The 25,380-nt window shown below is 40.8% G+C and overlaps 1 protein-coding gene across 3 annotated transcripts in view; it reads right to left on the bottom strand.

Annotated features, from left to right (window-relative positions):
- SDK1 (sidekick cell adhesion molecule 1) overlaps positions 1–25,380 on the bottom strand; it is a 628,823-nt gene that overhangs the window by 505,168 nt on the left and 98,275 nt on the right. Inside the window, exon 1 of one of the 3 annotated variants that reach the window (XM_045164318.1) lies at positions 18,590–18,899. The exons of the other annotated variants lie outside the window; for them this stretch is intronic. The gene's annotated coding sequence lies outside the window, so the exon portion shown is untranslated. Of the gene's footprint in view, positions 1–18,589; positions 18,900–25,380 lie in introns of those variants that run through there. 3 annotated transcript variants of the gene reach the window in all.

Below are 25,380 nucleotides of genomic sequence, written 5' to 3'. Positions count from 1 at the left end.
AGAACATATCTGTCAAATGGATATAATCAGCACAAGAAAACTCCTGACTTGTTCTCTACATGTTATAAAAGTCCACTTCTAGTAGTCATTCATCAAGGGTTAAGAACAGAGAAAAATCAGACTGATATATGATAGGCAGGCAAGGAAGTATTACAATTATAATATTACAACTTATAATATTCCAATAAAATCAGAGAAGGAATAAAAGTAAGTATACAGTAATAACTAAGGGAGGTTTTAAAGGTAGACAGGACATGAGATGCATGCTTTAAGCAAGTGTTTATCAGCACGGACATGACTTGGCAACTAAACAAACATGAGCACTACTCTGACGCAACCCCTGGTAATGTGTGCAATACCACGATTTTCATTTCACCATATACACTGATTTTCAGTATATTAATTCATCTGAAGACTATATTAGGAAAGGGAAGAAAATGTAAGTTACTGAAATGTATAAGTTTAAAAAATCCTAGGCACTAAAATATTGTGAGTTTATTTAAACATCACAGTTCAGTCACTCAGTCGTGTCCGACTCTTTGCGACCCCATGAATTGCAGCATGCCAGGCCTCCCTGTCCATCACCAACTCCCGGAGTTCACCCAGACTCATGTCCATCAAGTTGGTGATGCCATCCAGCCATCTCATCCTCTGTCGTCCCCTTCTCCTCCTGCCCCCAATCCCTCCCAGCATCAGAGTCTTTTCCAATGAGTCAACTCTTCGCATGGGGTGGCCAAAGTATTGGAGTTTCAGCTTTAGCATCATTCCTTCCAAAGAACACCCAGGACTGATCTCCTTTAGAATGGACTGGTTGGATCTCCTTGCAGTCCAAGGGACTCTCAAGAGTCTTCTCCAACACCACAATTCAAAAGCATCAATTCTTCGGCGCTCAGCTTTCTTCACAGTCCAACTCTCACATCCATACATGACCACTGGAAAAACCATAGCCTTGACTAGACGGACCTTTGTTGGCAAAGTAATGTCTCTGCTTTTCAATATGCTATCTAGGTTGGTCATAACTTTCCTTCCAAGGAGTAAGCGTCTTTTAATTTCATGGCTTCAGTCACCATCTGCAGTGATTTTGGAGCCCCCCAAAAATAAAGTCTGACACTGTTTCCACTGTTTCCCCATCTATTTCCCATGAAGTGATGGGACCAGATGCCATGATTTTAGTTTTCTGAATGTTGAGCTTTAAGCCAACTTTTTAACTCTCCTGTTTCACTTTCATCAAGAGGCTTTTTAGTTCCTCTTCACTTTCTGCCATAAGGGTGGTGTCTGAGGTTAACCTGCATATCTGAGGTTATTGATATTTCTCCTGGCAATCTTGATTCCAGCTTGTGCTTCCTCCAGCCCAGCGTTTCTCATGATGTACTCTGCATAGAAGTTAAATAAGCAGGGTGACAATATTCAGCCTTGACGTACTCCTTTTCCTATTTAGAACCAGTCTGTTGTTCCATGTCCAGTTCTAACTGCTGCTTCCTGACTTGCATATAGGTGTCTCAAGAGGCAGGTCAGGTGGTCTGGTATTCCCATCTCTTTCAGAATTTTCCACAGTTTATTGTGATCCACATAGTCAAAGGCTTTGGCATAGTCAATAAAGCAGAAATAGATGTTTTTTCTGGAACTCTCTTGCTTTTTCCATGATCCAGCGGATGTTGGCAATTTGATCTCTGGTTCCTCTGCTTTTCTAAAACCAGCTTAAACATCTGGAAGTTCACGGTTCACGTATTGCTGAAATCTGGCTTGGAGAATTTTGAGCATTACTTTACTAGTGTGTGAGATGAGTGCAACCATGCAGTAGTTTGAGCATTCTTTGGCATTGCCTTTCTTTGGGATTGGAATGAAAACGGACCTTTTCCAGTCCTCTGGCCACTGCTGAGTTTTCCAAATTTGCTGGCGTATTGAGTGTAGCACTTTCACAGCATCATCTTTCAGGATTTGAAAGAGCTAACTGGAATTCCATCACCTCCACTAGCTTTGTTAGTAGTGATGCTTTCTAAGGCCCACTTGATTTCACATTCCAGGATGTCTGGCTCTAGGTGAGTGATCACACACCATAATGATTATCTTGGTCGTGAAGATCTTTTTGGTACAGTTTTTCTGTGTGTTCTTGCCACATCTTCTGAATATCTTCTGCTTCTATTGGATCCATACCATTTCTGTCCTTTATCGAGCCCATCTTTGCATGAACATCACAAGATACCTAAAATCTGTAGTCCTGATAGCTCAGTTGGTAAAGAATATGCCTGCAATCCAGAAGACCCCCGTTCGATTCCTGGGTCAGGAAGATCCGCTGGAGAAGGGATAGGCTACCCACTCCAGTATTCTTGGGCTTCCCTGGTAGCTCAGCTGTTAAAGAATCTGCCCACAATGCGGGATATCTGGGTTCAATCCCTGGTTGGGAACAACCCCTGGAGAAAGGAAAGGCTACTCACTCCAGCTACCCAGTATTCTGGCTTAGAGAATTCCATGGACTATACACTCCATGGGGTCGCAAAGAGTCAGACATGACTGAGCGACTTTCACTTTAATAAATGCTATTTCTTTTATCCTAGTATATGTGCAGATATATAGAGATATACATATATGTTGAGATATGCAAAATACTTTGATACATATGTAGGAATGTATATGTTTATATATTTACATGTAAAGCTAAAAATTCACATTGACTATAAATATCATCATTGTGAAAATTGTACTGATGTTTAATAGACATATTGTGTATATCTTATATATATATATACAAATATATGTTTTTAGATGCAGATTTAGGGAGACTATGAATGAAGCTGCATTGTTTTATTTCAGTGTGGCATGCACCAAAATAGGATTTCTTTCTTTTCTTTCTGGCTAAATTTGGCTTGAGGAAAGAACTGGCCTATGTAAAGAAAAATGAGTCATGATTCAGATCTCTCTTTACATAGTAACTGATCTGCAGTAAACAGAAGGGCAAGAGGAAAGAGTGGGGCCTCTATGTGCATTAATACAGCCATTTAAGAAAGATGTCTGTTACTGTTTAGGGTCGATTTAAACAAGTCCTGTAATTTTCACCTTATTTACAGCATAATAGTCTAAGTGATAATTGCTCAGTTGTGTCCAACTCTTTGCGAGTCCATGGACTATAGGCCACCAGGCTCATCTGTCCATGGAAGTCTCCAGGCAAGAATACTGGAGTGGGTAGCCATTCCCTTCTCCAGGGAGTCTTCCCGACCCAGGGATTGAACCTGGGTCTCCTGCATTGCAGGCAGATTCTTTATGGTCTAAGCCACTGGGGAAGCCCATAATAGTCTAGGTCTGTGCTAAAAAGTAAAACCAAAACCCCTCACTGCATGGAGACCAGATAACCGTGATCACAGGACACAAATGCTCTAAATTCAGTCTAGTATGCACTGTGATTGATGACACATATCCACCCTATTTCACATCGAATACCATATGACATAAAATTCCTTGCTCTGAAAAGAACTTTACTTTCCTTCACCACAAGGGATAATATTTAGCACAATATATTATTTTTAAAAATTTAAGTAATATGGCAGCACACAAGAAAACTTATGTCATCAAATCATGGGTGAGATGTCATTACTTCAACTCCGTCTCTTGGTGACAGGTGGAGGTACAAAAAGTGTATGAAATAATAATAATAGTACTGTTTCAACCCTGTGGCGGCTTCCACAAACAGACTGCATCCTCCCAAGAAGACTAGACCTCATAGCAATCACATTTCATGGTCTTTGGAAATAACTCAGTAAGTTCTAGATTCCAGCAAAGAGAAGTGTACGGATGAAAGATAAGTAAACGCAGCAGTAAGTCTTAATACAGTGCATGCTGTCATATAGTTTGGAAACGCACTGCACTTCCAATGAACAAATAGTGCAGAGGACGGAAATCAAGTAGCAGCCAGTTCCACTGTGGGTGGAGTTTACTGACGGCATGAGGCCGAGGGGCCTCTGGCCACCCCACAGATGATATGCTGACACTATGCAAAGCCAAGCCTCCTGCTGCTGCTCTGTGTGACCAGAGGGTAACAGAGGCCTCTGATTAACGCTAGAGAAGAAGATACTTAGGGTCAGAGAAGTGATATTTTCTTCCCGACCTTATTGATATGTTACTCTGCAATAGATGATAAAAAGGATAAAAGAATATTAACTTCAGACTTCACAGGAAGCCCTAAGTTAATTAAAAACTTGCCAGTATAAAAAGATGGGGGAAATTACTTTTCTATGACAAATGATGGTCTAGAAATAGAAAAACAGTAAGATTCTGAGTACAACACAAGAGCCAAACCACTAAATTGGCATGGCCTTTCTGAAGAGCAATTTGGAAATTCATTTCAAAAGCCTTAAAAACCCTGAGTATCCTTTGAATCGGCTGCTTCACATCTAGAAAATGGTTCTAAGAAAATAATCACGGATCCACTTATCAATCAAGACATAATTTATAAGCATCATTTATAAGGACAAAAATAAAACAAAATGGGAACTATCAAATGATGAGCAACACCAAACATTTCTCTCCTGTCTCTACTTCAGGAAATGTAGCAGGACTGCATGAGTCAGCGTTCTAGATGCCGTGCACAGGACCGCATGAGTCAGCGTCTTAAATGCCCATACACAGGACCGCATGAGTCAGCGTTCTAGATGCCGAGCACAGGACTGCATGAGTCAGCCTTCTAGATGCCGAGCACAGGACCGCATGAGTCAGCCTTCTAGATGCCGAGCACAGGACCGCATGAGTCAGCCTTCTAGATGCCGAGCACAGGACGGCACGAGTCAGCGTCTTAGATGCCGAGCACAGGACCGCACGGGTCAGTCTTCTAGATGCCGAGCACAGGACCGCACAAGTCAGCGTCTTAGATGCCGAGCACAGGACCGCACGAGTCAGCATCTTAGATGCCGAGCACAGGACCGCATGAGTCAGCCTTCTAGATGCCGAGCACAGGACCGCATGAGTCAGCGTTCTAGATGCCGAGCACGGAACCGCACGAGTCAGCGTCTTAGATGCCGAGCACGGAACCGCACGAGTCAGCGTCTTAGATGCCGAGCACAGGACCGTACGAGTCAGCGTCTTAGATGCCGAGCACAGGACCGCACGAGTCAGCGTCTTAGATGCCGAGCACAGGACCGCACGAGTCAGCGTCTTAGATGCCGAGCACAGGACCGCATGAGTCAGCCTTCTAGATGCCGAGCACAGGACGGCACGAGTCAGCATCTTAGATGCCGAGCACAGGACCACACGGGTCAGCCTTCTAGATGCCGAGCACAGGACCGCACGAGTCAGCGTTCTAGATGCCCAGCACGGAACCACATGAGTCAGCGGTCTAGATGCCGAGCACGGGACCGCATGAGTCAGCGTTCTAGATGCCGAGCACGGAACCGCACGAGTCAGCGTCTTAGATGCCGAGCACGGAACCGCACGAGTCAGCGTCTTAGATGCCGAGCACAGGACCGTACGAGTCAGCGTCTTAGATGCCGAGCACAGGACCGCACGAGTCAGCGTCTTAGATGCCGAGCACAGGACCGCACGAGTCAGCGTCTTAGATGCCGAGCACAGGACCGCATGAGTCAGCCTTCTAGATGCCGAGCACAGGACGGCACGAGTCAGCATCTTAGATGCCGAGCACAGGACCACACGGGTCAGCCTTCTAGATGCCGAGCACAGGACCGCACGAGTCAGCGTTCTAGATGCCCAGCACGGAACCACATGAGTCAGCGGTCTAGATGCCGAGCACGGGACCGCATGAGTCAGCCTTCTAGATGCCAAGCACAATACCACATGAGTGAGCGTTCTAGATGCCGAGCACAGCGCGAGAAAGACCTGGACGCGAAGCCTGCCTCTGCAGCTTGTGTGTCTGGAATGTTTAGAATAATAATGTACCCGAAATTTATAGTCGTATATATATATACATAGTAGGAGAAGGATGTTTAAAATTATCTTCTTCTGGAGTATGATCAGTTTTTTCAATGAAATTTAGGAAATAAACCATCTTTCTGAACTGATTTTTGCAGCTTCATCATATATCAGATCTTTACCTATACTTGGATCTCTAAAACATTCACTAGATCTATTTCAATGTTAATTTATACTGATTTGATCATGGGAAATTGATATTATGTAGTACATGGTTTACAGTTGTCCCACACTGAAATATTTCAAAATTAGGGGGCCATATTCTTGGATCTACTCATCCATTGGTACTTTAGAAATAAAAGGAAAGAGGCTGGTGGGAGAAACTGTTATGATTTCTAATAAATTCTTCAACAAGAATATGTAGGTTGACATGATCAGAGAAGGTATCTGAGAAGGAGAGGGCCAGCAGAGGGAAAGGGGAAAGCAAAAAGCAATTGTCTAAGGCTGATGTGTATCTGAGTCTTAAGAGAGTATTGAGTGTCCTCACATCTTAATATCTTGCTTTTCCACCCTTGCCTGCTTTAGAGAAGATTCAGTTATAGCCAAATGTGTAAGACAAATGTAGGAAACGTGTGTTAGAAAGGATCCAAACAGCAAGTCAAGATGAAGGGCCAGAAGAGGACCACGCACCGCCTCAGGGATTCCTGATATTTTTCAGGTATGAGGATCCCCCTTCTAATGCCAAGAATCTAAACAGAACCCATAGGATAGTAAGTGGCCTTTGGGATTCACTAGTTGAAAAATACATAATAAAATCTACAGTATTACAATTGCAGTAAAGCTTTCACATAAACATATTCATCATAATGGCAGCCAGAATATATAGTTACACTTCACCATCCAAAGTTCAATCTGCTACTCATACTGTTTTTCCCAAGGTAAGTTTTAAAATCTCAATTTTATTGTAAAAAATAATTTTTATTTACCAGATAAATTGCTCTGACTTCTAAAATTCATCCAATTTTCTACTTAAATCAATAATATTGTTAATGATAAATTATCACTGTAATCTTAAATATAGGGCTATTAAACCACTTAAAGTAAGTATGTTAACATTCTGCATTCAATAGGAAATTTTAAACATACTATTAAGTATAATTTAAAAAACTAGAGTTAAACCATAATAAAAATATCTAAAACTCTTAAGAATGGAGAAGGTCACAAATCATAAAAGAAGAATGCTGGTGCTGGTCAACTGTGTATGAGCTATGTTTTTTAAGCTGAGATTTTTCAGGGACTTTCCTCACCCATCCTGTTTGGCTAAAAGTTTCAGTAGACTGCTATAGACCTAAATATGTGTATCGCCCCAAAATTCACGTGTTGAACTCTAACCCCAGTGTGATAGATAGTATTAGAAGGTGGGGGCTTTAGGAGGCTACCAGGTCACAAGGGTGGCAGTTTAGTGCCCTTATAAAAAAGACATCAGAGAACTCCCTTGTGCCTTCCATCAAGTAAGGTCACAGCAGAGAAGGCTCCCTGTGAATCAGGACTGGGTCCCTCACAGGACACTGAATCCACTAGCACCCTGATCTTGGACTTGTCAGCCTCCAGAACTGAGAGAAACGACTATCTGTTGTATGTAAGCCATCCATCCGCAGCATTTTGTTACAGCAGCCTGAATAGGCTAAGAAAATGACACTATGTCTCTTTCTGATATTTATATTTACAGCTATCTTATTGAGATGAGTTTTAAATGCTGGCAAAACAAATAATTCTGTAGTCTTAATTTCACCAAACTCTAAGTAGGTAACCTGAGATTGATCCGCAAAAGAATAAACTTCACATTCAAAATGTGCGAAAATTACAGATTTCTAGGTTTCAGGACATTAGCTCTGCAATTAGACAGTTCCACAACAAGGAAAAACCAGCATCTTCCTGTGAAATGATGGTCTTTACACAGTAAATTTTGGGTTAAGGCCACACTAGCAGCTCACCACAACCTTTCCTCCTTTGAATTCTTAGTATCATTTCAAGTATCTGGCGTCTGGGAAAGTCCACAATGCTGCTGTTCTTTTTCTTCCTCTGTTCTATCCTCCACTGCCTTGCACAGAGTACCCCACATACATGCGGCTGCCAATTAGATGTCCATGGTTCATAATACATAGGACATACTAAAGCAGTATTTTCACAGAGCTTCACTTTTAAAAAAAGTGGTTCTGTTATACAATCTTATCTGATCCTCTGTGAGGTCAATTATGACCTTCATTTCCACAAGAAGGACACAGAAAACTAGAGGGGTTGAGCAACTTACACACAATCAAACGTTTATTAGGTAGCACCACAGAGATTCAAACGCATACACTTTTCTACTCCACTTTCAGTGTCCTTTCCTTCTCCTCATTGCTTATCAAAGTGTGGCTTCCCAGAGCAGCAGTCTCATCACCTCCAGCCCAGACTAGCTGGACCAGAAACTCTGGGAGCCAGGGCTCTGCAATCTGGGCGTTAGCGAGCCCTTCAGGTGACCCTGACGCACTCAAGTCGGAGAACTGCTGCTCTACACCCCAAGGTCTAAAAAGTAAGCTCTATGTCTAATTATGTTTCGTGATTTTCGTAATAAAAAGTGAGGTCAAGAATACCACAAGTTATAAAGTCTTTAAGTGAATAGATTATATTAATTTAGGTTTTCCTAATTTTAATACACTCAAAAGTAGGAAATAAAAACAAAATGAAAATTACACACTAGGTACAAATTTACTTCTCTCTGCTCAGCTCTCCGAACACTTGATTATCCTTCCTGCTTGCACTGGTCCCTCCAAGATGAACAGAGCAGAGGCCGGAATGCTCAGAAACGCCATCCTGCTCTCGCTGCTTCCGCTACCAGCAACCCCCGGGATAAGCCTGTGAAATCCCCAGCCAAAGGGGTAGCAGACACCTGGCACCATGGGAGGGGCTGCCAGAGGGTTCCAGTTCATTCATTAAATAGTAGTGCAGTGCCTGTACTGTCAACCACGTGCCGGGCACAGAGGATACAAACCGGACCCTTGTCCTTGAGGAAGTCATACTTGAATGGGAGAATACATGCAAATAACTATATTTGAATTAAGCCTGGAAGGATGAGAAGTAAAGGATGTTGCGCATTCTCCAAGTGAAGAGCTTCTGGGAACAATTGCATACTCATCTTTTCCCCCCCAAATCTGCAATGTCATGTTGGCCTAAACTGGACTGTTGACACTAGTCCCTGCTGGCATTCTGCTCATTCGGTGCGCCTCACCTACTTTTCTAACCCTCCACCAACGCATGACACGTCTCTGCTCACTAACACCTCTTCTACCAGTCATCAGCCTCCTTCTGCACAGTGTGGCCATGTCTTGAGCAAAGATCTGTTATCTGTCAAAATTTTCTCCTAACGTTGGCTGTCGTTGGAAGACCGCCTTTGTAAAGTGTGGTTTTAATCCTGCAGCTTAGCAGACGTTCTCAGTTCTGCCAGGCCCTCTCGTGTCTGCACTTCCCCACCCCCTGAACTAGGTATGGCGTCTTCCTTCAGCCCCTGAAATGCAAGCAGACGCCAGGGGCCTCATTTCCAGGCAGAAGCATTAGGACTTCGTAAACTATATGCATATACACGTGGGCCACACTGCCTTCCCCTCTGGCGGCATCGGCATGTAAGATGGTGGCTCCCGCACTGGCCTAGGGCTGTGCTCAGCTGAAGCTCCCCTGCCTGCCCACACTGCATGTGCAGCCTAATCAGGAAAGAAGCTGAAATTCAGAACCCCCCCACACCCACCCACCACACCCTGTGCAGCACTCTCTGGACGCCCACACTGCCTCTGAGGCTGGTGGAGGTCCAGACTGCTTGACCCACGCCCCCTCCTGCGCTGCCTTTGCTGACAAAACGCACTCTACTCTAAATTAAGTTGCAAAGGGAAAATGTCTTTTAAATTATTCTGCCAGTTATAAACTGTTGGGAACCAACATGGGTACGTATGGTCCTTGGAAAGTGAAGAATTCTTACAGAACTATACTAGAAAATTTATAAGCAGTCAAGCGTGTCTCCATAGGCATTTAAAAATGAAATTGATGCTATAAAGGCCAGATAGTCAAAAGCATTTACTAAAGAGAAAAGCCTTTAGCCAAGGATAACATAATTTATGAGGAAAATAATTCAAATATAAAACGTGTAGAATTGTTACAGTTGAAAAAAGAATTAAAGAAGCTGAACACCAGCAAAGATGCATAGCGGAAACAATCTATGAGCAAAAAATGATTATTTTCAAAAATAAAATCAAGCCTATCTTAATGATAAAAAGTTTATAAAGCTCAGATGGCTATTGGTGTTTTATTATCGGTAATCAATAACTGGATATTTTGAGGTAATGTAGAAGTTAATATTCATCAAATGCTCTGAATAGATCATCCTCCTGTACAGAATAAGCCAAAAATGAAATTCAAAGTATATGATCGATAGAATTTAAAACACATTTTAACAAAAAGTCTTTATAATTCCTGTCCGTGTCTGCAAACATGCATAACACAGTCAGAAACACCCTGAGCGCCATTCCAAGTCTTTTTCTTGGAAGGAAGCGAACGACCACCTTGCACACGTCCAGGCCTGCAGGTGCCTCTGTGTCATCTCTATCACCCACCGCTAGAAGTGGCCCCTGGGAAGCTTATTAGGCCAGTGCAGCTGCCTCCCACCTGAGCTGCCCGGGGTCCGTTCTGCGCAGACTCCTTTCAGACTGGAGAGCACGTCTCGTCAGTAAAACGGCTGTCCCCACAGGGCAGGAGTCTGGCCTTGTGACTTTACCCTCACAGTCAAAACAGATAATGATCAAATTAAATACTCAGAGTAGAACAGGAGGCCAAGGGAAATGGGGTCTATTTCTTCAAAAGGTCAAATCTTATCACAAATGCCCTCTCAATGACAATTCCTCTATGGTGATATCTCAATTTTTTTTCTTGCTAATGGCAGAAACATTGCTTTGTCAATTTAAGAAAATAAAATAGAAATGAAGCATAAGCTCAGTTAGCTTAGAGAAATACACTCTTTGGCAGAAAACTTTGAAACACAAACAGGAACGACGTCTAAGTTTGCCCAGTGTGGCGATGAGAGCAACAGCAGCAACTGCACACTCGCGGAGAGGGTGAATTTCCCCAGAGGCTTCTGGACCCAGGAGCTGGACAGGCAAGAGAGGGGAGGAAGGCCTCAGCAAGCTCTGCCCGCTTCCTCACAGTCCCCCCTTCTGGGAAACTTCTGAAGCAAGGGTAAATCCACGTTTACTTTCCCTCTTAGAAATCTTCCTGTATCCTTGATGTTTCTTCCTCATTTCTCCATTTACACTTTAAAAAGGCCCCTTTCAGAGCTCTATACCTTCCCTGAAGGTACTCCTCATAAACAAAAAATAAAACTAAGCCTACCACATAATTGTAGTGAAGAGTAAGTTGCTCAGTTGTATCAGACTCTTTGCAACCCCATGGACTGTAGCCCATCAGGCTCTGCTGTCCATGAAATTCTCCAGGCAAAAACACTGGAGTGGGTAGCCATTCCCTTCTCCAAAGGATCTTTCTTGGGCTCCACAATCACTGTGGATGGTGACCGCAGCCATGACATTAAAAGATGCTTCCTCCTTGGAAGAAAACTATGACAAACCTAGACAGCATATTAAAAAGCAGAGACTTTACTTTGCCAACAAAGGTCCACATAGTCAAACCTATGGTTTTTCCAGTAGTCATATATGGATGTGCAAGTTGGACCATAAAGAATGCTCAGCACCAAAGAATTGATGCTTTCAAACTGTGGTGCTGGAGAAGACTCCTGACAGTTCCCTGGAGAGCAAGGAGATCAAGCCAGTTGATCCTAAAGGAAATCAACCCTGAATAGTCATTGGAAGGATGGATGCTGAAGCTCCAATACTTTCTTTGGCCACCTGATGCAAAGAGCTGACTCACTGGAAAAGACCCTGATGCTGGGAAAGATTGAGGGCAGGAGGAGAAGGGGGCAGCAGAAGATAAGATAATTAGATAGCATCACAGACTCAATGGACATGAATTTGAGCATGTCCAGGAGATAGTGAAGGACTGGGGAGCTTGGTGTGTGGCAGTCCATGGGGTCACGAAGAGTTGGACACAACTTAGTGAGTGAACAAGGAGTTATGCTCATGATCTCTGCAAAGCAGAGGTTAAAAGATCTTTTTAACATACTGGATCATTTTTCCAATACTAGTGTTGGGAGAAAAATAATGTTTTAAGTTGTCTTGTGTGGGACTTCGACAATTATTAGATTTCTGGACAATGAGTTGACTTGTGGCATATCTGAACTATGTAATATCAGGCTATGACAGAACAGAAATCTACTGCAGATTACTAGAGAAATAGCTATCCTTCTGCATGAAAATTCTTGAGTTTGCTTTGTCACCGACTACTTAATCAACAATTAAATTATTTAATCAATGTGATCCCTCTTAAAATAAGATAGTGTTAGATTTTTGAATTAATTAGCTTGTGAAGGCTTATGTATATATACCTAGCCCCTCTTCCTTTGAAAATTCTTATTTTTCGTTCCTTTGTTTGAATTACATAATAATAATATGTGAGATGACTTACTTCATCACACTGTAAATATTTAATAACACATTGGGTTAATGGTTTATTTGCCAGAGTCATGCACTACAGTAAAATCTGTCCTAATAAGTGGATTCAATCTAAGTCAACAATCATTGGTTGAAAAGTTCCCTCATGTCAGATACATGCATAGATGCAGAAATTAATCACGCAGACTTTAGGAATCTTACAGTTTTGTGGAAGAGAAAAATACCAAAAAATACTGTTTGATAAGTGTTCTATTCATAGTATACAAGGTCTGTTATGGGGATAATGATAAGGAGGGATTAAGGAGAGCTGTAGAGTAACTGACATTTTACATTGTCCCTGCTGGATAAGTAGAAGTTCACTAAAAAAGGTTAGAAGAACAGGAGATTAGGGGATGGATGGACATTCCAGGCAGAGGACAATACATCAAAAAAAGACATGAAGGCATGGAAGTACAGAGAATGATGAGCCGTGCGGCTCAGATTATACCCTCTTCAGCATTACGATAATAAGCCAAACTGTATGGCTTTGAGCGTGTGAAAGTACACGGAGGGGACTCACTAAATGGGTTTTGTTTGTTCAGTGAGACAATTTTCAACTTGCAAAAAGCACTCAGAGTAATTTATAACTATAAACTTTCTATTTCAACAAATAAAAATGAAAGCATCTTCTATTAATCCAATGCCTTAGACAGGACACATTTTGTTCTGTTCAAGGATAAACCTTGTTCAATTTTGACTTAAAATGCATATATCACTTGAAAAACATTGATGAAGTTTAGCAAATGGAAATGATTGTGTCAAATGTTTGAGAGACTTTGGAAATCTGTTCTTTGGTAGATAACATGACAGAAAATTAATATGAGACTTTACCTGGGCTTCCTTCCAATAAAATAAAACCTCCTGGAATAGGATCCACTGTCATAACTTTACCCAGACAGACAAGCCTATCTTAACATGGTAAAGATATAACAAGAATGATTCCCTTGACAGTTTCATGTAAATTCCTTGAAAAAGTTTAAATACTCCTTTGAAGTATTATATTTTGGATACATGAATAATGGTTTTCAAAATGTCAAGTTAATTTACATGAACTTGGACTCATTTTTTGGTCAAAGCTTTAAGGAAATAACTTTGAAAACAAATTTGGTCCAACTGATACTTAAGTCACAGTCTGGACCGTATTTATGCCAGGCCAAGAATAGCTGCATAATGTTAACATGCATTCCCCCTGCATTCATGAATGATTCACTGTGCTCTCTAATTACTTGACTTCTCCATAGCATGTATCATAGCAGACATCCATCAACCTTGCCCAGTTTTCTTGAGAGTCTTTCCTTCTTAAGATTCAAGTTCACTGTTCTCCTCCAGCTCTTTAATTACCCTTTCTCAAGCTTGCTGGGAATTTCTTTTCTTCCACCTACCCCTTACAGATTCCTGGCACCCTGCCCTTCTCTTCTTTTCTGATTTTCTGGAGACAGCAGTGTGAAAGTCCACAGAACCAAATTGACCTATACATGTGTTTTATGTGTTCCTCAAAACACTGCAAATTTAAACACCAGAATAGTTAATGTTGTCCTCTGAAAGTCTGGGAGCCCTGTCATCGTATCTACCAGCAACAGCTGAGCAGCAACGGCTGTCATCAGATAAGGTGTGTGCTCCCCAGCCGGCCACTGTCCACTGGCACTGGGCCAAGCTGCAGCTATCATCCCAAAGTGAGCACTCTGCACTCACTCATCGGGACCCTGTACACACAGAGGTGATGAGTCCTGTGACGGTGATATATGCAGTAATTCCCTGCAGCCTCACCCGTTCCTAGGCCTCACCTTGATGTGGATGATCACACCCGTTCCTAGGCCTCATCTTGGTGTGGATGATCACACCTGTTCCTACGCCTCATCTTGGTGTGGATGATCACACCCGTTCCTAGGCCTCATCTTGGTGTGGATGGTCACTGCCTTGCTCAATGGTGGTGGTGTGGTAACTGCCTCATTCAATCAATTGGCCTGAATAATTCTCTGCAGCCTCGCCCGTTCCTAGACCTCATCTTGGTGTGGCTGATCACTGCCTTGCTCAATGGTGGTGGTGGTAACTGCCTCATTCAATCAATCAGCCTGCAATCATTTTCTGAGCACCTATCACATGCCATGAACCATGTCAGTTGCCAGGAGTTCAGAAACAAATGAGATGTGGCCCTGCTCTGAATGAGCCTGTGATCCCAGGGAGGGAGCCAGGCAAGTAAATCAGCCTCTGCTGAGCTCCAGCCCAGAGTCTCCAATCCCCAGGGACCTCTCATGCAGAGGTTGCAAAGCCAGCACAGATTCAGTCTCCAGCCTAGAACTCCTGCAAGAAGCCCCCAGCTGGGACTGCAGGTATCAAGGGCAAACGCTCAACAGCTCCTCTTTCACTTTCCCATTAAAATTCCACACAAACATTCAAATACTGTTGTAAATCATGTATACATCAAGTCCTTGAAGGAATTTCTACAGATGAAGTACCACCTGGATAAGGTCTTCACAGCCAAGCCCCAGCCTCTTGGAAGTACAAGTAACAGGATGCTCTAGCCGCCCCTCCCACACAGGCCCTAATGGCAGAAAGACGCTCATCAACCTGGCAACTAGGTGATTTGAACCAACAGAAAGGTCCTACTGGAAAACCTCTCCCTGGAGTCTTCTTGTTCCCCCAGTGGTGGTGGAGAGTATTCAACTCAAACAAAACCAGAGTCGTTTCTTAGGAACTGAGTCATGCCCCTAAGTGACTAGGTTGAAAAGGCAGAGAGAGATGATACCAATTTGGGAGACAGGACAGAAATGGGGAAAAAAACAATCCAGCAAAAACACTGACAGAGGAGATCCCTTCTGGCTCTTGTTCCTATTACCATAAAATCATGACAGCAGGATAATACACTGTGGATCTCCCACTCTCTTCTCTTGCCCCCTCCACACCCACCCCCATCTTTTGTTCCTTAAAACATTAGCTAGCCACCAAAGTGATTTCCTCTCCATCAGCGCCTGCGTGAGCCTTTATGCCCTCCTCCAAGTTCATCACGTTCTGGGGTGAGAAGCGTCTTGAATTCCTATGTCCTGAGTCTAGCACAGAAATAGCTGGGTTGGCAGATGTGAGGGGACCATGAGGACTCAGCTGATTTCCGCATAAAAAGAATACAATGGAAGTTATTCAGTGCACCATCCAAAGCATCTCACAGTCCAGCACCACCTCCCTTTCCAGTAAGGGGTCATGTGCCTTAACAGTGAATAAGGATGGCTGACAGGACAACGGGAAGGTGTTTGGAGTCAAAATTACATTGATCTTTGGAAAACAAAAACATTCAGTATTTCTGAACCTGCCTCAGAATTAATAGAAGGAAACAATTTTAAAAAATATAAGTAATTTTAAAAATCTACTCCTAGACTGCCTTTCTTTTTTAAAAAGGGGGAAATTCCAAGATAAAGATAGCAGGCTAAAAGTATGTGTTTTTTTAATTCTCTTCTGAAACTTCATGAGATGACAGTAAAGGAATTTTCTCTTAAAAGTAAAGGGAACACAGGAGAGAATATAAAATTTGAACAGCTGGAAAACGTTGCAACAGCGGGAAATGCTATAGCTGATGCAAGAAGCCTGAATCCAAAGTTGGCAATAGGGAAACTAACAGCAGATATGATGACTTATAATGTAGTCCCCAAAGGATTTTGAGTGGCCTGAGCTATCCCAGAAAGGAGTGCAAAGGAGTCAGACAAGGAAGATTACATGAAAGGTAGAAAAGAACTCTGGGGTCACACAGACCTGAAACCAAGTTCTGATTCCAGTGCTTCCAAGCTCTGCAACCTTGGCCCAGTTATTTAAACATTAAGAAGAACAGGAATAGGGTTTTCAAAATAGTGATGAAGACACATAAATATATTATGTATAATGAAAGAGTCAGACACAAAAGAGTACAGAGAGTGGGATTTCATTCAAATGATGCTCAAAACAGAAAAAATGAATCTATTGGGATAGATACCAGATCAGTGGTTGCCTGGGTGGAGGATATGGATTGATTAAAGAGAGATTTGAGGGGGTTTTATGGGCTTATTGGAATGTTTTATATTTCAAGTGCAGTGGGTAAAAAACTCATCAAAATGTATAGTTAAAATCTCTGTCTTTTATTATATGTAATTATGCTTCAATTAAAAAATAAAAAGAATGGTAAAAATAACAATAAAATACTTTAATGAGGTGCTTTTTAATAGTCAATAAAGAATATGGTTTTACAATTCAATTAAACAACTACTGATTGATAATTACTTCATAATAGCATGGTACTTTTTATTAAAATGGATTCCCCCCCAATAAAATGTCAATTGCTAAAAATATGAAATAGGAAAGCATAAAGGAAAAATTACTTGAAATTTAACATCCAATATAAGCATTGTTAACATTTGCTTTACTTACTTTCAGACATTTCTTCATACATAGATTTTTAAAAGTTATTCTGCTGTTACAATTCAAACATGCAAGGGGGAAATTAAGGTTTAAGGAAAAGGCAAAGAATTAAAAATTAAATTTCCTATTAAATTATAAATTATAGCTACCAGAAATTGATTAAAAATAAATATGTTCAGGAATACATTTACATAAAATCATTTCAAAGGTGTAAAGAGGACAAAACTAAGGTGCTAAATAGTTACCTGTATTAGGACTTAAGTGTCTATATACTGACAAATACACGAAAAATTTCTGCAATAACATACAGAGACCATTAGCATTTATTAGCTGTCACTGTAGACTTTTAACCTGTTTTGTTTTGAGTGGGGTGGGAGCAGAATTTCACTTTTTGTTTTATATACTTAGATAACATCCAAATTTTTCACCATGATACACATAGCTTACAGAAAAACCCAAATGAACTTTTTAGCCAATTTAATATACATGTATGTATGTGGATATATATGTTTGCATTAGTTGATTATACGTTAATAAGAAAGACTATAAGGACATAATTTGTCATATAATAAGGGAGTATTACAAATAGAGGAAACTCAAGGGCTCTCACTTTACAGCTGAGAAAACTTTAAAGCAGAGAAGTTAAGTACTTCTGTAAGAAGTTAAGTACTTGTGGAAGGTCACACCGCTAAGTAAGTAGCCTAACTCAACCTGGAGAACAGATCTCTTGGTTCCCAGGCCCGATTTCTTTCCATACTGTAGCCACAGGGTATAAAGCAGTTAGATATTCTTATTAAGAAAGAGAGTCATGAATTTATGAATGTAAAATTCAACATTAGTGCATATAATTAGAATAATGTATGTTTTACTTTTAAATTAAACCAACAGATAAGGGACTCTTTATAGCCTACCATAGTTTCTTTAATATAATAAAATAACTACCCACACTTAAATACAATCATATTAATGAAAATTGACGTCCAATTTTTCATATTTTATTAGCTTTGATAGTTCTGAAATTAATTGGTGCACTTTATTAATTTAAATCATAAGGCTAAATACATTTTTTCTCACTTTATAAGACCCTTAGCATCTATTTGTAAAATGATTTTGAGAAAAGTATCACTGCTCTTTTCTATGAAAACACTGAACTTTCATAATATCTGCCTTTTTAAAATAGTGGTTTAAAATATTTAAATCAGTTTTACATGAAATAATTTCTCAAGAACTAAGTATTTAAGAATGAAAAAAATAGCAATTACCCTATCCTAATTAAGGATCACAGCAATGAAGTATTACTTAGGAAGAATTCTGAGCCACGTAAGTGGATAGTTACTCTACCGGAAGAAGTATGTGTTGTAGTTAGTTAGTCTAAATCCAATTTAACCCCTGAATTACGGTGAAGTTTGAGGAAGCAGAATTGCAATGTTCCTGAAAATAACACCCTCCCCACCCATGAAAAGACAAAGACTCTGCTCCCAATTCCCCCAACAAAACCTCTCATGTTAAACATGCTGCAAACGGATAACATTAATATTTATAAACAAGAAGTTTTCAAAAGTTTTAAAGCCTTTCATAACAATTCAGTGCAATATCCAATATCATTAGAATTTAAGTTTTCCTTATGCTTAATTCAAATAGCTTTCTAGATTCGCTAGTTAAATGTGGAGCACTTGAAAGAACTATGTACATTGACACCTGGAAGACCCCACTGCGATAAGATAGCTCACCTTATAAAAAAGCATTTGGGTCTCCTCCATGTGCAAGGAATTCATGACCTACAGGCATCTGAGGACAGCCTTCGACACAAAGGACGAAGACAGACAAAACTGCAAAGCCACACAAGCAGCAGCAGAGGCGGTGAAGGAGGCAGAAGGAACGGTGACCGTCCTCAGTCAGCCAAGGGAAACAATGCTGAGACACTGCAACCAGGGAGGCGAGACCTCGGACAGCAGGAAAGACAAACAGGTGAAATGGGCTAGCTAACCCAGCAAAGCCAACAGGAAACCAACAAGAGTTCCAAAAGGAAATAAAAGACAAAGAGAAAAAAGGAACTATCAAAGAAATAATACCAAAAGTGAAAAAGAAAAAAAAAAATCCCAGAACATGAATTTCCATGTTATAAGGATAAACAGAGTACCTGATACTGTTAGTTTTCATTATAGACTTTTAAGGTGCTAATTAGTTTTATATAGCACATGTGTTGGGCTGATAAAAAATACAAATATTTAAATTCAAAACACTGCTTATACCATAATCCCTTATTGTCTAGAGATCACAAATAATTTATTTTGGCATCACCCTCAGAATAACAAAGTTTATATATTTAAGTCACATATACTGCTGCTCACTTGCTTCAGTTGTGTCCAACCCTTTGCGACCTGATGGACTGTAGCCGCCAGGCTCCTCTGTGCATGGGATTTTCCAGGCGAGAATATTGGAGCAGGTTGACATTTCCTACTCCAGGGGATCTTCCCAACCCAAGGAACTAAGCTATGTCTCCTACATTGCAGGCAGATTTTTCATCTCTGAGTCACTGGGGAAACCTTATAAGTACCCCTTAACTGTTTCAAGTCATAGTAATTTCATTTCCTTCAATATATACTAATGGGTGTTCTTAATCAACTTTTCAGTTTATTCACTAGAGCTCACATTTTTCAGCCCTGTCTAAACTTATTATTTAGTATTACCCTGCACTGGCTTCCCTGGTGGCTCAGATGGTAAAGCGTCTGCCTGCAATGCGGGAGACCCGGGTTTGATCCCTGGGTCGGGAAGAGTCCCTGGAGAAGGAAATGGCAACCCACTCCAGTACTCTTGCCTGGAGAATTCCATGGATGGAGGAGCCTGGTAGGCGACAGTCCATGGGGTCACAAAGAGTCACGACTAAGCGACTTCACTCAACCTGCATTAGAAATGGAACTCTATAAGAAAGCTGTGGTACATATACACAATGGAGTATTATTCAGCCATTAAAAAGAATACATTTGAAGCAGTTCTAATGAGGTGGATGAAACTGGAGCCTGTTATACAGAGTGAAGTAAGCCAGAAAGAAAAACACCAATACAGTATACTAACGCATATATATATGGAATTTAGAAAGATGGTAACAATAACCCTGTGTACGAGACAGCAAAAGAGACACTGATGTATAGAACAGTCTTATGGACTCTGTGGGAGAGGGAGAGGGTGGGAAGATTTGGGAGAATGGCATTGAAACATGTAAAATATTATGTATGAAATGAGTTGCCAGTCCAGGTTCGATGCACGATACTGGATGCTTGGGGCTGGTGCACTGGGACGACCCAGAGGGATGGAATGGGGAGGGAGGAGGGAGGAGGGTTCAGGATGGGGAACACATGTATACCTGTGGCGGATTCATTTTGATATTTGGCAAAACTAATACAGTTATGTAAAGTTTAAAAATAAAATAAAATTTAAAAAAAAAAAAAAAAAAAGAAATGGAACTCTAATCCGAGTTTGATCAGCCGTAAGCACTGTATTTGGAGAGAGGGCGATCTTATCTTATGCTATGGCGTCTCCAGGTTCTCATGGTATCTCACTCCACGTTGCACCACAAGGTGTAGGTTGACTATAACACTCGAATCACTTTCTCTCACATCTACATATGCACAGTTCAATTATTTTTCTGCCTGTATTTGGGTGTTTCTATTTTTCGACTCTTTGGTGCTCCCTCTCTGCCCCTCAAGTATTCACGGTGGTCCATAGTCTCTCCATCTCCCTCTTTCTCCATGTATATTCTCCAGTGATTGACTGTTTATACTGGTCAAACGGATGGTGCTGTTTGAAGACAGTGATTCCAGAAGCAAGATGCAGAATAAAGAGAGAAAAAAGACAGTAGAGGACCAGGCATGGACCAGGCCTGTGTAACAGAGTTGGGGAGGAGGGAGGGTTCTGGAGAGACTTAACCAGGCAAGGTGCCAGTAACTCCTGGAATGGAGAGCACTGGGGAGTCTAGGGGAGTCCCTGCTTTCTAGAGTAGGTAAGAGGGTAAATGACATGAGTCCCTTTAAGAAAGAACAGACTGTTTTTATTTACCAAGACTGATGACAACGTTCTTAATAACTGCCTGGAGTTAAGATCATAGTTACAGTAGAGAAGCGCTAGGCTTGGAGACGGGAGTCTGAGACTGAACCCAGGGTTAGCTGCTACTTAGTGTAGGCCAGGGCGACTCCCAGGGCACTCCCTTAGGGCACACCTCTATGGCAGGGGAGGAAACAGGTAGGACCTAACATACCATAAGTCATACCACGCCTCAGCAGTCAGCCTTTCAGGACAGCGTTCCGAGTCCAGGAGTGCCGAGAAAGAGGTAACGCATGCCCAGCTGATGAGAAGGACAGAGCCTGAGCAGCACCCCTGCTTCCTGAGGCCCTCGCCCTGCTCCTCCTCGATTCTAATTTACCATAAACAGTAATTCCTAACAACTCTGGTTTCACAAGCCATGGAGAACAAAAAGCAAAACCACCAAGAGAAAAAGAATCTGACCAGAAAGAAAAAAATTAAAAACTTCAAAGTAGGCGTAACACTCAACTTCCTCATTTTTTTAAAAATTGTGGTCCTGAATCATTAGAAAAAAAGATTGAATTACATTGAGAACCCTCTGATTAAGAAAACATAGGAAAGTAAGAAAGTAGAAAATGTGTACTATAAAGATTTCCTTCAAAAATGGTTAAATTTAAAAGATTTTAGTCCTTGAAGGTGTAAGATTCAGTTACCTGGAAAACTAATTTACGATCAGTTACCTGGAAAATTCCATCTTATTCTGGAAAATGACCAGATAAATGGGGTGTTACTGAATGTGCTACTTTAGTACAAATAAATGAATCAAGTTTAAAACAAAAACCTACATAATTTCTAGACAGCTTATTTTACCTGAACTGCAAAGTATTTCCTATGGATTCCTTGTATGTTTAAAATATTAATGTGTAATACTTTGCACTGTTCAGATAAACATAAGTAGTAAACCAAAAACCATTTTGTTTTTAAGAATTAACTCTGTCATGTATCAGTTCTTTTTTTTTTTTTTTTTTTTATTTTATTTTTAAACTTTACAATATTGTATTGGTTTTGCCAAACATCGAAATGAATCCGGCACAGGTATACTCGTGCTCCCCATCCTGAACCCTCCTCCCTCCTCCCTCCCCATATCCTCCCTCTGGGTCGTCCCAGTGCACCAGGCCCAAGCATCCAGTATCGTGCATCGAACCTGGACTGGCGACTCGTTTCATACATGATATTATACATGTTTCAATGCCATTCTCCCAAATCTCCCCACACTCTCCCTCTCCCTCTCCCACAGAGTCCAAACAAATGTCAGTACCCAGAACAAATGGAAAACTCAAAATAATGAAATTAATTATCTACACTAACAAGGAAAAAATACAAGTGATCCAAATAATTTTAAATATATTAATATCATATTTGACTATCTGAGACATACTTAGATAATGACACAAATATAATTACCTACACACTAAGTATGTTCTAACTAACCTACATTCCCTTCTGGCTAGATTCAGGACATGGCTAGGAAAATTTAAGTCTCTATGAAAATATCCAAAGACAAATCAATGATCAAATAGCTGGTAAATTCTTTTTTCTTAATTTTAAGAAAGTAAAAGTCAAATTTATCCCAATTTAGCCTCCAATACCCATTATTCAATAAACACTAAATCTGCCACATTTCTCACTACCCTTAAGTTAAAAAAAAGTCATGAACATTTCAATACAAAATTTAGGGTAAATAAAGTCCTTACATGAAGCACTAACATAGGGAATGGATTAAGATCACTCCAAAAATGTGCCCTTGAATTATTCAAGTTAAAATGTTGGCTTATCAAAAGATCTATTTTAATATCAACTGAAAGCCATATAGCCTGAAAGAACTTTGGTCTGACAATCAGGAGCAGATCCAATATTCAGAGAAGAGTTCACACAGTCAAATCTTGTTAGACTCTTAAACGAATCATTCATTCACTGCTACATGAAGCAGAGCTAGTTTGGTAGAATATTCTTAACAGCATAATTCTAAATACCAGTCATATACTTCCAAACCAATGAAAATTCAACAGAGATGATCAACCGTACAATAAGGTTTTTTCATTGAGAAACACATTGTAATCATATTTAGAGTTGACCTTCTGCACAGTTGTCTATATTTTTATACACAGAGGAAATAATAAGGCAAGCAAATAATTCTTTCAGAAAATATGTTATCACACAAATTTGTTCATAGATGTAATTTTACAGACTCTAGCATTCCTCATGAAGCAAATGAATGCTGACATTCCAGGTATGAATTTAGCTACCACAGCTTACAGTTTCATTTCTCAGTCATGTACATATGCTAACTTCATATTCACGGTAATTTTGAAATAGATGACTGACTTTATATGCCTACCTATTTGAAAATTGGTGGTACACTGTCAATAATATCACAAATAAACAACAGAAATACTATTTCCCCTCTATTGTTCCTTTATTTATTTCCCTCTATATTTATGTTCCATTTATTTTCCTCTATAAAACATGAGTGAATCTTTAAGTTCTGTCTAGCCCTACTTTATTCTTTCTGACTTGTTTTTTTATGTCTCTCATGGTTTATAATCATTCTAAGAACTAGTCATTAATATTAATAGATGTCTTCTACAGGCTACCATGTCAGTTAATAATATGGTAAAAGACAAATTTCCTTTAGTAACTTGGAAAGGCCTAAAATTTTAATAAGCATTTAGCCTTAAAAGAAACCAAATCTATGAACTTTCACTGGAAATGTTTAAGCAGAAAAGTGATGAACATCTGTGAGGGACACCACAGAAAATGTCCTAACACAGAAGTATTGACTAACAATCAGCATTTGTAGGCAAGGTGAAATGGGCCATTGAAAGACTGTGGTTTATTTCATTATTAATTTTGTGTCTGCGTGTTAGTCGCTCAGTCATGTCCAGTTCTCTGTGACCTCATGGATTGTAGTCCGCCAGGCTCCCCCGTCCATGGGATTTCCCAGGCAAGAATACTGGAGTAGCTTGCCATTTCCTTCTCGAGGGGATCTTCCCCATCCAGGGATTGAACCTGGGTCTCATCCATTGTAGACAGATTCTTTACCATCTGTGCCAACAGGGAAGCCCATTATTATTTTTCAATGCATGAAAATAAACGCAGAGCCATTTTGAGCTAATACAACTGGTACTTAAGTACAAATCACTAGTGTGCATGGAAACTGGTGCAAGGTTGGGGAAAATAATTTAACAATACTTTTCAAGAGACTTTTAAAGTTCTTCCTCTCTCATCCAGTTATTACATTCTTAGAACTCTATCTCGTGAAATACTCCTAGGGATAGAATTCTACCCACAAATGTGTTCCTCACAGAGTGAAAACTTGAAGCTGTGAAACCATACAGTGTTGAACTATGACATTTATATGATGGAATACTATTTGATATTAAACAGCTGCTTATAAATAATGTTTATTTTTCAGCGCTCTAACTGAGCACTGATACCGAACATTTCTTTGGAGCGATCCCATTACGCCCTAAATGACTAGCTGTTGGGTTTGCTTGTTTTGTTGTAAACCTCCACCCACAAAAGGACTTTAAGCACTCCAGTTATCTGACATTATGCCACTTCTTAACCCCACATGGCCCTCTCCATGCGGTCGATGGATTCAAACTCTACCTGCCCTACCCCTATACCCTGGCTGGAGGCCCTCTGGAACTCATGTCAGCCACGCCTCCACATCCTCAGTCTCCTCTCTGAATAGCCCTGCCCCCTCTTCCTTTACTGACACCAGGCTGTCCCCTGAAGCCCCATGAAGGAGGTGTAGGAGGCATCAACCATTTTCTTCTCCATGCCCCATAGCCACTGCCATGGAGACATTATGCCATGGCTGGTTCCAAATCTTCTTCCTCACTCAAAGTTTCTGCAAATTTAAAAAATTAGCCTTAAATCATTTGTATTATTTTTCTGATGCTGTTCACTTCAGTAGTGAAAGTCACTCATTCATGTCCAACTCTTTGTGACCCTATGGACTATACAGTCCATGGAATTCTCCAGGCCAGAGTACTGGAGTGGGTTGCCTTTCCCTTCTCAGGAGATCTTCCTGACCCAGGAATTGAACCCAGGTCTCTCGCATTGCAGGCGGACTCTTTACCAACTACTCCTATTATAACAAATTACCACAAAACCAGGGCCTTAAAACAACACAGATTTACTATCTCACCATTATGGATGTTAGAAGTGCAGAAAGGGTTTCACTGGGCTAAGATCAAACTGTCGGCAGGGCTGCAGTAGTCCATCTGTTTCCTTGCCTTCCCAGGTCCTCGAGGCCTCTGTACTTCCGAGCTGTGGGCCACCTCCTCCATCGTCTTCTCAGTCTCCCCGACTCTGCTTCCATCATCACTCCTTCTCTGACTCTGACCCCCCTGACTCCTCCTTACAGGGACTTTTGTGATGGAATTTGGCCCAGGCAGATAATCCAGAATAATATCCCTATCTCAAGAATCTG

Source organism: Bubalus bubalis, chromosome 24, assembly GCF_019923935.1.
Source record: "Bubalus bubalis isolate 160015118507 breed Murrah chromosome 24, NDDB_SH_1, whole genome shotgun sequence".
In the NCBI taxonomy this organism is placed as follows: Eukaryota; Metazoa; Chordata; class Mammalia; order Artiodactyla; family Bovidae; genus Bubalus; species Bubalus bubalis.
This window is presented reverse-complemented; position numbering and strand designations above follow the sequence as displayed.